Source organism: Ipomoea triloba, chromosome 13 (genome assembly GCF_003576645.1).
Source record: "Ipomoea triloba cultivar NCNSP0323 chromosome 13, ASM357664v1".
NCBI classification, from domain to species: domain Eukaryota; kingdom Viridiplantae; phylum Streptophyta; class Magnoliopsida; order Solanales; family Convolvulaceae; genus Ipomoea; species Ipomoea triloba.
This window is the reverse complement of record NC_044928.1, coordinates 13,712,702-13,727,759: the sequence shown is the minus strand read 5'-3', so window position 1 is coordinate 13,727,759 and position 15,058 is coordinate 13,712,702. Positions and strand designations below refer to the sequence as shown.

General features: G+C 37.7%; 1 pseudogene; it reads left to right on the top strand.

Moving 5' to 3' along the window:
• The first annotated feature begins 8,577 nt into the window (after positions 1-8,577).
• Positions 8,578-10,648, top strand: LOC116003197 (annotated as a pseudogene).
• Positions 10,649-15,058: the final 4,410 nt, after the last annotated feature.

The following is a 15,058-nucleotide window of genomic DNA, read 5'->3' as shown; positions in this document are numbered from 1 at the left end:
GCTCTACAGACTAGAGACTGTAGGTTTACAAGTAACCTCCAACCTTGTTTGGCTAGGAGAGCGATGTTAATTTCCCGTAGCCGTTTAAAACCTAGCCTACCGCACCTCTTTGGGATCGTCATATGGGACCAATTAAGCCAATGAATGCCTATTTCTCCCCCCTATACCCTTATTCCACCAAAACCTATTGAGGGCCTTCTCAATGGAATCACAAATGTTGGCAGGTAACAAGAAAACTGACATTGTAAAACTATACATCGCCTGGCCTACACTTTTTATGAGCACCTCTTTCCCTGCTCATGACATAAAATTCTTTTGCCATCCATTAATACGGTCCCTTAATTTCTACTCAAAATAACGGAACACATATGACTTGTCTCGGCCAATGAAAGAAGGGAGACTTAGGTACCGACCAAAGTCATTAGTCTGCTTGACCCCAAAAACTCATGCCACATGATCACGCAACCCCTGCATAGTGTTGGCACTAAACATAATATTAGACATATCATAGTTTACCAACTGACTGGATGTATTACAATAAATCGATAAGCAATTTTTGACCTCTTGAGCCTCCTTATCAGTAGCCTTAAAGAAGAGAAGGATATCATCGACAAAAAAGAGATGTGACACCGATGGAGCCCCCCTAGCCACTCTTATTCCATGAAAATTTCCACGACCATATGCTTGTTGCAACAATAAGGACAGACCTTTGGCACACACGATAAATAAGTAAGGAGAGAGAGGATCTCCTTGTCTAATTCCTCGGGTAGGAGTGACCGAACCTGTAGATTCCCCATTCACCAAAATGTTATATTTTACTGTGGTCAAACAAACATGCATAAGATCAATCCATTCACGGGCAAAACCTAGAGCTTGTAACATACCCTCCAAAAAACTCCAGTCCGTTCGGTCATATGCCTTGGCCATATCAAGTTTCAGTGCCGCCCAACCATCCAAGCCTACATGTTTTCTCCTTAGAAAATGACCCCACCTCCCCTGCAACAATGATGTTATATGTGATCAACCGGTTAGGCACAAAAGCACTCTGTGATGGGGAAATAATAATATCCAATGCCTCCTTCAGATGATTTGAGATAACCTTTGCCAGAACTTTGTAAACTACATTACAAAGTGCAATAGGTCTTAGGTCAGATACTTGTTCCAGGACTTTTTTTCTTGGGTATAAGCACAACATTGGTGTCATTTAAGACAAAAGGTAAATAGCGGGTGATAAAGCACTTCATAACAAAATTAGTAAGATCATTTCCAACAACCGGCCCAAAAGACTGATAGAAGGAAGGGGACATACCACAGGACCAGGCGCTTTATCCGGGGCCATTGAGAACATAGCACACTTGATGTTGTGGTATATGGTGAGGTGAATGAAGGTGGTAAAATGAGGAAAACTCCCCGAGTGTCGTGTCTCTCAAGGATGACAAATTGGAGCGAATTAGTGTTGGTATTTAGGAGGTTGAAGGGTAAGAGTTGCAAGAACTAACTAGACTCAAAAGCATTTGTACAAGAGTTTCAAAGTGTAAAATGGTTGTGTTCAAGGAAAAGGAAAGGTGGAGATTGGGGCTCGTGACTAGCCTATGTGGTCTACTAACTAATGGGGTTGCAAGCAATCGATTTGGATTCAACTAGGGAGCTTATGACACTTCACCAAGTGGCGTCACACTTGGACTCCCACATCCTCATTCGGTTGGGGCATTTTGTCAAACACCTTGTCTACCACTCCTCTCGGACCTCTTCCTTTCGGACTAAGGGCGGAGATGTGGGTGAGTTGGACTCGTGAGTGGCCGCTATTGCGCACACACTCACTTTCGTTGGGTTTGCTACCTAGTGTGGCCACACATAGGCACAAAGCATATCAAACATCAACCACACAAGTATTCACATCCAAGAATCATAAAGCTCGCATTTTTAAAGAAATGTCTAATCAAATCAACCACATAGTTAGTTTTGGGGCTACCAATCCCCTTTCTAATCTAAGCTAACATTAAAGTAAAGCAACAAGACGAAGAAAATCAAAGCTTCAAAGGAAACAAATATTGAAATATTAAGAGTATTAAAAGGTTACCATCTAAGAAGAATAGAGCCTTTACATCCTTGAAACTTCAATCCCTCTCTTTGATCTAAATCTAATCTAATAGAAAGAGAGGTTTTCCCCAAGAGGGGAAAAACCTAAAAGAAAATCAGTTCTAAGGCTATGCTAGGGTTTCTTTTCTTCCTCTCCCTCGATCTTATCGAAAGAGGGGTTTAAATAGGCAACTTAAAGCCTAAAATCACGAAAAGGTCCCTGGGCCCGACCACGTCGCCCACCACGCGTGGTGGAGGGCGTGGACGGTTACTGGAATTTGTCCACGGCCGTCCACACACGTGTTGGTGGGCGTGGGAGGCTCCTGCTTCGTGGCTTCTTTGCTTTGTGCTCTGTTTTGGCCTTGAGTTCCTTTTCGGTCTGTGAAAACACTTCAAAACTTTTCTAAAATTTGTGTTAGAAGATTTTTGATCACATTCGAGTCTTAATGCATAAAATCCTTATGAATGGTTAGCAAACTATGCAATTTTAGCCCGTCAATGACCCTTAAATCGGACTATTCTTGGTGCTTATCAACACTTAACCTCATTTGGTTCGACTGGCCTAAGTAATCGAATATTAATGTTAGAAGTGATTCGAGCTGGAAACCTACGTAAGACATCCAAATTACCCACGATGGATTTAAAAATAGTGGAGTAGTAGTCCATAATCGTCTGTTGCATGGCTTCCCCTTCAACATAATTTCCAGCATGATCCTTTAAACGAAGGAGTTGATTGGTTCTCTTGCGATTGGTAGCAAACTTGTGGAAATATCTTGTGTTAAGATCCCCTTCTTTAAGCCACAATTGCTTAGAACGTTGCCTCTAGTACGTTTCCTCCTGAGCAAGCAGTAGTGACAACTCAAAGTTAAGAGCGTGATATATTCGAACATCTTCCGAAACCCTACTACTGCGGATAACATCCATGCGATCTCTTAGCTGTTGGATTTTACGACCAAATTTTTGAAAATAATCGCGACCCCAATGCTATAAATCATTGCCACATGCAATAATACGATCATGGAAATCCAAACCAACACTCTGACGCCATGAGGACTCAACCACATCTTTACATTTCACATCCAGCAACCATGCAGACTCAAATTTAAACTTCCTTCCAACTCTACGAATCGGTATACCTTTAAGGTCCAAAAACAAGGCGCTATGATCAGATGTGGTAGCAAGTAGATTAACCACGGTTTCCCCATCATAAATATCACGCTACTCAGCTGACACAACTACACGATCTAGTCTCTCTTCCACCCAAAGATGAGTACCACGACCCCTTTCCCAAGTAAACTTGTGCCCTTACATTCCCAAATCAAAGAGTTCACAGTCTTGCAAAGCATCAGTGAAACCTATTATAAGACTATTAGGGTGGGGAACAGCTCCCCGTTTCTCTTGGTGACTAGTGGTGTCGTTAAAGTCCCTGATCACAACCCAAGGAAGATTAGACTTATCCTTAAGTTGACAGAGTAATGCCCAAGACTGTTGACGACGCGAACGATCCGGGAACCCATAGAAACAAGTAAGCCTCTAGGGTGGTTCACCAGCCAGAGAGACCGATACATCAATATGATTATTTGAGAAACCAATTAAGGAGGCCATATTTGAATTGAATGAGCATTCGTTTCCATTAGAAAAACGACCATCAAAATTATGGAAGCCAAACCACCACTAATACCGACTCTGTCCACGCTAAAAAGACTATCAAAACCCAAACGAATTCTTAACCTCTCTAACTGAATCGAACGAGCCTTCATTTCCATTAGAAAAACGATGTTGGGTCGCTTCATGGACACAATGCCCAATAATTCACGAACTATCCGAGGGCCACCCAATCCCTAGCAGTTCCAGCTCAAAGTGCTCATTTGGATAGGCGGGTCAGGACAACCGGACCCGCCGAACACAAGTTTTTTGAAACCTGTACCATATTAACATCACCACTCCCATCCATATGCTCATGATGCTCATCCTCTCTTCGTCTTTTGAGATCTGCATGGACGACCACATTTTCTTCTAGCTGCATAACAGAAGAAGTAGGTTTTGTTGGGGTCGATGGAACACACACTAGTGTAGTAGGGAGGTCTGCCAGTAGCCACTTTGCTCCGATAAGTTTCACTGATCATTTAACCACAACCCTAAGCCAAGCTCCGTACATATAATCTTTTGCTTCAAATGTTCTCTTCAAACGCCTTTCTACAAAAGCGATCGGAATGGCCTAAAAGCCCACACCAGAAACAGAAGGTGCTTAAACGTTCATACTTGAACGTGATCCATTGGAATGCAACATCTCTCAAGCGAAGCTTCATTCTCCTTTTAAGAGGTTCAACAATGCGCATCATAACCCTTATATGGAAAAAGCTATTCCACATACCACCAAAATTATTAGAGTCTACTGCCTTGAATGTTTCTATATAGTTGCCAATTGTTTTTTCCACAAACTCAATGTTAGCAAACACTTCGGGAAAGTTAAAAAATCTGAACCTAGAAGTAAAGAGAATCCAATGCCACATCTTCTGGATGCACGCCTAGAGGCACTTGACTGCAGACCAATGTATTGTTTTCGAATGACCATGGACCATCATCAATCACCCTTCGAAGATCTCTGGAATGAGGAAACTAGAACGCAAATAGGTTTTCAGACAAAGGCACTATTCGAACTACCATCACTAGATGCCAAACTAATGCCATAACCTACTGCATATAGCCAATCTTTATAAGTCGTTCGGTGAGGAATTTTCCAACCAACTCATAATAAGTAACACTCCCACTAGCCTGATCCTGAATAGGAGCATCCAAACCCCCTAACTCTTCCTCTTCGATGGTTAGAACAACACAACTATTTTTTAGTTCGGAGAGATCCATGATTTCGACACCAAACAAACAACAAAACGAGAAAACCGAAACAAAGACAAAACCCTAGAATAGCATAGGGAGAAAACTATCTAAGGGAACCCTAGAGAGAGAGCCGCATAAACCCCCTTCATTTAGTATATTATACTCAACAATAGAAACACAAGTTAACATAAAGCTCACCTATCTGTCATAGAAACCCATTTTCAACATAATAGCCCAAAACAAGGTCCACTCCACACTATCATATACCTTGCTCATGTCCAACATCAAGGCAATAAAACCATCATTCCCCGGTGATTTCGTCTTGAGAAATTGTTGGAGTTCGAAGGCAATAATTACACTGTCAGTAATTAATCTCCTAGGGATAAAAAAGACTTTGGTTTTCAGAGATAATCCCATCAAGCAAAGATTTTTAGTGATTCGCCTACACTTAGCCACAATTTTATAGGCTACATTGCATAAGGCAATGAGCTTGAGATCACCCATAACCACCGGTTTAGTTTTCTTCAAAACTAGAACAACCTATATATGATTTAACTCCCTTGGAAGTTGTCCATTTTTGATAAAGTTGTCGCAAAGCCTCACCAAATCATCTCTCAAGATGTTTGAAAAACATTGATAAAACCATGGATTCACACTATCTGGTCCAAGAGACTTTTCAGGGTACATACTAAAGATAGCATTCCTAACTTCCTAATGACAAACTCTATGAACTAGGATAAATTTTCTAATCCACACACTCAAGTATATGATTGAGATTCCTTGGGCAAGACTAAAAAAAAAAAAACTCATCTTTATTCTTTTGCAAATCCTGAACCCTATTTATCCACACACCACTACGGTTCTTTAACCTGAGAATCAAATTATTTCATCTTCTGCATTTCAAAATATTGTGAGAAAATTGAGAATTAGAATCTCCTTCCTTTAACCAGAAGACTTTCACGCGCTTTTTTCAATACTCGTCCTGCTGGTTCAACAAATTAAGATAATGTCTCTAGGCCTTCGAGAATGAGAGTAGTCCTTGGTGGTCTATTATGAATTTTAACTACTCTGTGTTTACAAAACTCAATTATCGACTAGAAGTTCTTAAGAAAGTCTCCCCATTTTTCCAAACCTCTCTACCACAAATATCTATTCAGGTCATTGAGCTCAAACTTTGGAGTTTTCCCAGTAGCTTTCCACAATCTTCTTACAATCACTCTCTTTTAACCATAGGTTCTCGAATTTAAATCTCTTGCAGACCTAGGCTTGAACCGAAGGAGTTGGCCATAACATCAAGGGAAAATTAACACTCAACGAAGCTTCAAAAGAGCCAGCTTTTTAGCCTTCCCAAACGCATAATAAAGAATCAGAAACCAGAATCATGTCTAATTTTCCTCCATCCAAACCATTATACCTTTATATTTCTCCCAAGTAAAGATTAGAAAAAAAATAAACAAATTTTGTTATGTTAAAATTACCCGCATATTTTCACAATTACTCACTAGGGAGGGGAGGGGAGTTTCATACATCCATTTCCTATTTAAACATTGTAAATTCATTCACTAAACAATAATATTTTGTCACATCATTTTTTTTCTAATTTTTAAATTTGAAAAAATTCTTAACTTTTGTGTTTATTTATTTATTTATTTTATTTATAGAATTATCTCCCAATGAATCTTATTTTATGACTGTATGTTGCTACAAAGCACTTCCCAACTAGCTTCAATCCACAACTCTTCCCAAACAATTTTGCATAACACTTCTCAACATTTTAGAAAACAAATGAGAAAATTCTTAACTTTTGTGTTTATTTATTTATTTATTTTATTTATACAATTATCTCCCGATGAATCCTATTTTATGACTGTATGTTGCTACAAAGCACTTCCCAACTAGCTTCAATCCACAACTCTTCTCAAACAATTTTGCATAACACTTCTCAACATTTTACGCTGGACGGATTTTTTCTAGCCCTAATGTGGTCTCCGAGTTATTGTCATGTTTTTGGTTCAAGACAATGTAACCATCATGTTGTACAAAAGCATTTCACAATTAAGGGATTATTGCCTTTCAAGAGAGTGTAACCATCATGTTGTACAAAAATATTGAGTGCCACTTGGAGGTTTTGGGCTTATCTTGCCAAACACACATCACATACAACAAAGTCTAGATTTGGAAATAAAAATGAAAAGAAGAAAAAAGAATATAACTACATACTTGGACTTGGTTAATTAACTCAGGTGAAAAGTGAGGGATGCAATTGAGAAGAGTCCAAGAGAGCTGAGTGTCAAAGAGGGAGAGGGAGTGCGCACCAAGAGAGTGTGTATCAAGAGGAGATTTGGAAAATATTTTTTGAGTAAAAACTTAAGAAGATATTTTCTTTCAAAATCAACATTTTAGTGAAATTTTTTTGACGTGACTCCGCAGATTAGGAGGTGTTCTCTAGTTGCGATATCAATATATGATATTTTTATTATTATAATTTTCTTGGTTTAATTTGAAGTAGTACATGGAATAACTTTTCGAGTTGACACTTCGAAAAGTTTTATCTCGTTACCTTGCATTATAAACTAACAATTATGAGTAAATTACCAAAATGGTCCCTCGACTATGTTGATTTTACCTTTTTAGTCATAGTCCTTTTGACTTGGCTAATTACATTCTTCGACTATCAATTTTTTTTAACCATTTTGGTCCTCCAGTGACTTAGACGGTAATTTTTTACGGATATTATTAGAAGTTCACTAGAGAGCAAGAGGAGAGCGCACTAGAGAACTCAAAAGAAAATGGCGAATTCACATTGAACTTCCAATAATTTCCCTAAAAAATTACCGTCTAAGTCACCGGAAGACCAAAATGGTTTAAAAATTGATAGTCGAAGGATGTAATTAGCCAAGTCAAAATAACTAGGACCAAAAAGGTGAAATCAACATAGTCGAGGGACCATTTTGATAATTTACTCCATAATTATTATTATTGTTGTTGTTGTTGTAATTTTTATTATTGTTATTGTTATACAAATGTGTCTTTTTACATTTTAATCTTCAATTGTAAACAATTAATTTATAAAACATTTCTTTACAAATTGCTGGTCAAAACTAATGACATAATCTGCTATACTCTAAACACTAATCACTAATCGTTAAATGCCAAATAAGTCCTTTAATATGATTTTTAGTTGGGTAGATGCCAAATCTCTATTTTGCATATGAAATACAAAAACTGATAATGTTATAAAAATAAAGATAATAAAATTTTAAATATACTAAGTAAAATTTTAATAGAGTTTAATAGTTTTGTTACTCTAGGGATTAATTTTTTTTTTTTTTTTTAAAGAATTTGGGGTATATATTACCATGGTAAAATGTTCGGGACTAAAATCACTAGTAATGAACGATTGATGGACTAAAATTGCATTTTTCCATGTTTTAATACTGTTCAATTTTCAATATCTATCATATATATATATATATATATATATATATACAAACTAAAATGTGTGAAACTTAGATTTTTGGGACCGTAAATATTTGAGAAAGTATAAAACACTATCTATTAAAAAAAAAAAAAAAAACTAAAATGAGTAATTTACACGTTAATACTCTAAAGAAGTGCTTCTTAGCAGAAACCGTCCAAGAGCATGAAAGTTCACCAAAAATGGACATTGATTTGCAATCTTGTGCTCGTTCAGTCAAAAGCATCAACACTCCCAACTCCCTTTTACATGGAAAGATGTCCACCTTCTTTTCCTAAAAAGGGGCGTTCTAAATTCTGCTCTCACCATAGCTAACCGCTTAATCCAGATGTATGCAAGGTGCGGGCAAATGTCTGATGCCCGGAAGATGTTCGATGAAATGCCCGAGAGAAACTACTTCACTTGGAACACCCTACTTGAAGGGTACATGAAATGCGGGATGATAAGTGACTCGCTGCGGTTGTTTTCTAGTATGCCCCAAAAGAATGATTTTTCTTGGAATGTGGCCATCTTGGGGCTCGTAAATGCTGGGGAGTTAGACACTGCTCGGCGCCTTTTATATGAGATGCCGAGGAAGAATGCTATCGCTTGGAATGCTTTGATCGATGGGTTTGCACGGACTGGATTTCTTGGTGTTGCTTTGCGGTTGTTTAGGGAGTTTTCTTGTTTCGGTGAGAAGTCATTCATTGATCCCTTTGTTTTGACTACGGTTGTTAAGGCTTGTACGAATTTAGGAAGTCTCCGTTTGGGGAAGCAGATTCATGCTCACATTATAGTTGATCAAGTGGAAATTGATTCTACATTGGCTAGTTCACTGGTTAACATGTATGGGAAAGGTGGCGATCTGGATAGTGCTCACCATATTCTGAGTAGAATGCTGATTCCTGATGATTTTTCCTTGTCATCTATGACCTTAGCATATGCAAATTGTGGTAGAATGAAGGATGCGAGACAAATTTTTGATGTTAAAACTGATCCTTGTGTTGTATTGTGGAATTCAATGATAACAGGATATGTGTCAAATGGTGATACTTCAGAGGCATTTTTTTATGTTTGATGAGATGCACAAGGCAGGAATTACAGGGGACTCCTCAACTTTGGTTAGTGTTTTAAGTGCCTGCAGCAGTGCACACATTGTTGAGAATTGTCAGCTAGTACATGCGTTTGCTTGCAAGCTCGGATTAGTAGATGATCTCATAGTTGCTAGTGCTTTAATTGACACATATGCGAAGTGTGGATATTTATGCGATGCTTGCAAAATTTTCGGTGAGCTTAAAATGCATGATACTATTTTATTGAATTCTATGATTACCATTTATTGCAGCTGTGGCAGAGTAGAAGATGCCAAGTGGATTTTTGAGTCCATGCCACATAAAAGCTTGATATCTTGGAATGCAATAATTGCTGGTTTGTGTCAAAATGGCTTACCAATAGAAGTCATGGATATTTTCTGCAGAATGAATAAGATGGATACAAGGATGGATAGATTTAGTTGTGCAAGCATGATTAGTGCATGTGCCAGCATCTCCTCACTCGATCTTGGTGAACAGGTTTTTGCGAGAGCTATCATCATAGGGATTGATTTTGATCAAATTGTTTCTACCTCCATACTTGATCTTTATGGCAAGAGTGGCTTAGTAAAACAAGCTAGGAAGATATTTGACCAAATAGTTGAACCTGATGAGGCTTCATGGAATTCTATGTTGATGGGTTATGCTACAAATGGCTATGGAACAGAAGCGTTGAACTTATTCTGTGAAATGAGATGTGCTGGTGTGCTGCCCACAAATATCACATTCACCGGAGTCTTGTCCGCTTGTAATCACTGCGGACTACTAGAAGAAGGAAAAAAGTGGTTTAATGCAATGATACATGACTATCATACTGATCCAGGCATTGAACACTACTCATGCATGGTAGATCTTTATGTACGAGCAGGGTGCCTCGAGGTGGCGATGAATATCACTCTGACAATGCCTTTTGAAGCAGATGCAAGCATATGGTCATCAATTTTGAGAGGATGTGTAGCTCAGGGTAATGAAATCCTAGGAAAGCAAGTGGCTAAGAGAATTACAGAGCTTGATCCTGAGAATTCGAGTGCTTTTGCACAATTGTCAAGTATATATGCAACTTCTGGGAAATGGGAAAGATCAGCATTGGTTTGGAATTTGATGAAAGAAAAGGGAGTTCATAAAATTCCTGGACAAAGCCGGAGAGATACTTGGATTTGACTTTGCCCCAACATCCAACTGTTTTATGAATAATCCTTTGAGACATATATGAAGCTTGTTGGGCAAAATTGGGTGTTATGGGATTATTATGACAACAGGATTTCTATACATATTACTCATTACTACAAATATGGACAATCTAATCATGAGACTATATGGAGTTGTCGGTCTTATTGGGATTGGACTCGAACCTGAAACCTTCCTTATGAAAAGCAATACGATGCCATTGAATCACAAGGTACTTGACAAGGGAATTCATTTTATTAAATAAATTGATATATGATTTGATGCCGGAATATTACAGTAGTGATGCTGAATGTGTATATATATGTATGCATATATATATTGATGTATATTGATTTACGGTACTTAATTAGTCATTATTCATTAAGTCCATGTTAGTTCATTTTAGACCCACATACTTGGACAGTTTTCCATCTAATCAGATTACTCCAATGAGGCTTAGTTAAGGCTTAAGGATAAGTTTGATCCTGTGTATTTAATTGCTAAATTTTGAACTTCTTATCCACAGAAACTCTATGGTTTAGAAAATCACTAAACCCATCAAGCTAAGCATCTTCTAAATCTTCATCATGAATCTAGGTACACTTCTGCACTCTAATTTGTTACTCAATTGCTAAATCGTTCTCAGATGTAATCAGGTGTTGACAGAGGTTGGGAATTCCCCATCCAGGCCTGAACTTTGTGTATATTTTTGACTGTTTGCAAATGCCATACTATAAAGAATTTTAAACAAATAAATTTAAAATATAAAAATAAATAAATAAGTTTGTTATTAAAAGTAAACAAATCTTTGAAATTTTAGGAAGAGGGCTTTCAGATGTAGAGTTAAGCACAACCCTGATAATAATAAACAGATGTTCCAAAATAATTTCTTTTGAGAATCACTTTATTCTGAATTTTCAAATTTTTATACAAAAATAACTATGACTATCTATTATACATGCATCTGTATATGCATTTTCTGTACATACGTTCCATCCTATTAAAAACGAAGACAATTTAAATACAAAATATTTATCAATAATCTTTTTTAAGTAATATGTTTAGTAACACTATAATTCTTGATTTTATATGTTTATAAGTTAAAACTATTCATACATTTATACTATCTAATTAAAATGCAGCTTTGATAAATTTTTTTAAAGAGCAAATCACAAATGATAAGTAAAAGAACACCTATATCAGATAATATAGGAACAATAGGTCAAAAGTTTCTACCTTGTGATTAGATTAGACTAAAATGTCATAAATATCTAATCTTAGCTATTATTTTAAATGAATTAATCATAAAGACCTACAAAAATGAATTAATCATAAAGACCTACAAAGTTATGGAAACAATGAAATACCGACCACATATTCTGTCACTTTTGAAGTGGATTGAGAGAAAATTATATCAATTCAACTATTGACCATTGCTGCAGTATTCCTAAATTTTAAAAATTTTAAAGTGGAATAGATTTTTTTTTTCAATGGTTGATTGGGTCAGAACTTTAAATAAAATATTGAAAAAAGTCTATCGGGCAACAAAATTTTAATGTTACTATCCGCTTGAAACTAGGGGTGTAAATGAGCCGAGCGGCTCGCGAGCTGCTCACGAGCCGCTCGGTCAAAGCTCGGTTCGAGCTCGGTCAAATTCTAGTTCGAGCCGAACTCGAGCGGCTCGTTTAATAATCGAACCGAGCTCGAGCTCTAATGTCTTAGGTTCGTGGCTCGACGAGCCGCTCGCGAGCGATATATACATATATATATATATATATGTATATATATGTATACATATAATATTATAGTTTATTTTTAATTGAAACATGAATTTAAAATCAAACAGGTTAAGCTTGAATTCAAAATCGGACTCGAACTTGAGTTTGAGCATGAATTCGAGCTCAAATTCAAGCTCGAACTCGAGCTCAAGATCGGGCTCGAGCTCAAGCTCGAACAATCAAGCTGCTCGAGCCGAACTCGAGCAACTCAAAAATTGCCGAGCTCGAGCTCGAGCATCAATTTTCAAGTTCGATCGAGCTCGAGCTCGAACTCGAGCCGAGTCTTCCTTAACGAGCTCGAGCTCAAGCCACCCTAGGTTCGAGCTCGGCTCGACTCGTTTACACCCCTACTTGAAACTGATGTGTGCAAATTTTTGTAGAGAAAATGTTGAAATTCTTTCTACTTCTTGTTGTGAGCATAAATATAATATGTCTAGTCCAACTATCAGTTTAGGCTTTTAGTTGATATGGAGCACATACTTTAATTTGGTATCAGAGCCATGCAAAAAGGTCATGGGTAGGATTAGGGGTGTAAACAAATCAAATAATTTTGATTCGATTCGTGATTCGAATTCGAATAGTTATATTCGAATTCGAATATTTCGAATACGAATCCGAATTCGAATACACATTTTGATTCAAATGTTATTCAAATCCAAATATAAATCAGGATAAATTTGATTCAAATAGTATTCGAATATTCGAATATATATATATATATATATATATATATATATATATATATATATATAAAGAAACTAAATTAGTAAAGGCATAAACCCTAAGTTAAAATAAAAGTGAGAGCAGCCGCTTCAGTGCTTCACCCTTTAGTTTTCCCAGTTCGGCAGCCGCAGTTCCCAACTTCGCCTCTTCCACCAATTGCTTCGCCCTCTTCTTGTCCTCCTGATAGACGCCAAAAGTACCTAATTATCTAGAACTAATTAAGTTGATTTCTTACCAAAACAAAGTTTTGAAGAGTGCAACTATGTGTTTTCGTGGTATTTTGCTAACAAATTGCAAAAAAACTTTGTGTGTTATGTTTTGAAATATTTCCACAGGATCAGAGGCTGAAATCAACCGAGGAAAATGTAAACAATGAAGAGAAGAACCAATCCATACAGGGACATGCAAAGACCAAGCCGGAAACAACAAATGAGACTAAAACGGAGAAATTCGCGTCCACAAGCATCACCACGCGTGTGAGCTGGCGTGGAATTATTCCAGTGAGCTTCCACGCCTGCCCACACGCGTGTGGACTGACGTGGACGGGCACCAGAACCCTGCGCGATATTTTAGTATTTAAGGGACATTTCAGCTAGGAGAGGGAATCTTTTGTCAATTTTTCACCTCTCACTTTAGAATAGGGTTAGATAGGATTAGGATGGGAGAGAAGAGCTCCTTGGAGGAGAGAACTTGGATCTCCATAGCCTTGAGATCCTCTTGGGTAAACTCTTTCATTGTTACTTGATTTCTCTTTGGAACTCTCTCTTGGTTTTTCCTTTTTCTTAAAGTTATTTGCTTTTTATCTTGATCTTGTAAATATGCTTTTCCATTTGAATGAAATGATGTTATTAAAGCCTATGAAGGGCTAATCCTTAGGATAGGGGCTAGGAAGGATGGAGATTTTGTGTTCATGATGTAAGATTGATGAATGAGTTTGATTTCTTTGGGTTTGTTGAAATTGTGTGTATGTTTTGTATGAACTTGTTAGATCGAGGGCCCCGATCTCTTCAAGAGTATAGGATCATCCATTTGGCGAGACATCGCAAAGAGATGTAGCTCACTACCCACATCTCCCGCTCTCAATCTGAGAAGATGAGATTCGGAGGGAACTTGTAGACAAAGTGTTTGACAAAATTCCCCAACCGACTGAGGATTGGGAGCTTGAGTGTGACGCCACTCAGGACAATGTTCCAAGCTCCTTCAGACATATCTCAATGGAAATCAAACCTCTACAGTATGCTTTGAACCAATCTCCATGATATTCTAGCCCCCATCCGCCTTTTACTCACATTTACCTTTTCAATTTCCTCAACCTTTGCGCTCTCACTACCTTACCTTATCAATCTCTATATTTTCATCCTTTGTGTTATCTGGACAATACAAGATAGGGGACCCATATTCTCCAATTTGTCATCCACGAGAGACACGACACTCGGGGAGTTCATGACTCTTCGTATTATCACCAACATCCACACCTCACCATAAACATACAACCTGTCAAAATGGCGCCGTTGCCGAGGATGTCAAACGGTGAATTTAAAGTTTTACTATCTTGAATCGTTTGGATAACTTGCTTAATTCATTTTCTTTTGTTTTGTTCTATCGCTATCTACAGTTTCACACCGAACTGCACATCACTTGAGCTAATATGTGAAAGGAGCTACCTCTTGTGCTCCGATTCCTTGTCTGAAAATTTGATTGCAGGTCTTTTGTGACGTAATCATGGATCCACCTCCACCTGATGACCGAACTTACCAAAGTTATACACCATACGGAAAGAATCCTTATTATCCCTCGCCACCACAACCACCATATCCACCACCTAAATACTATCACAATTACTCTTTTCCTTACCCACCATCTTTTCATTATCCTATACATCCACCACCGACTTATTACCATGATCAAGCTTATGCAACTCGGCA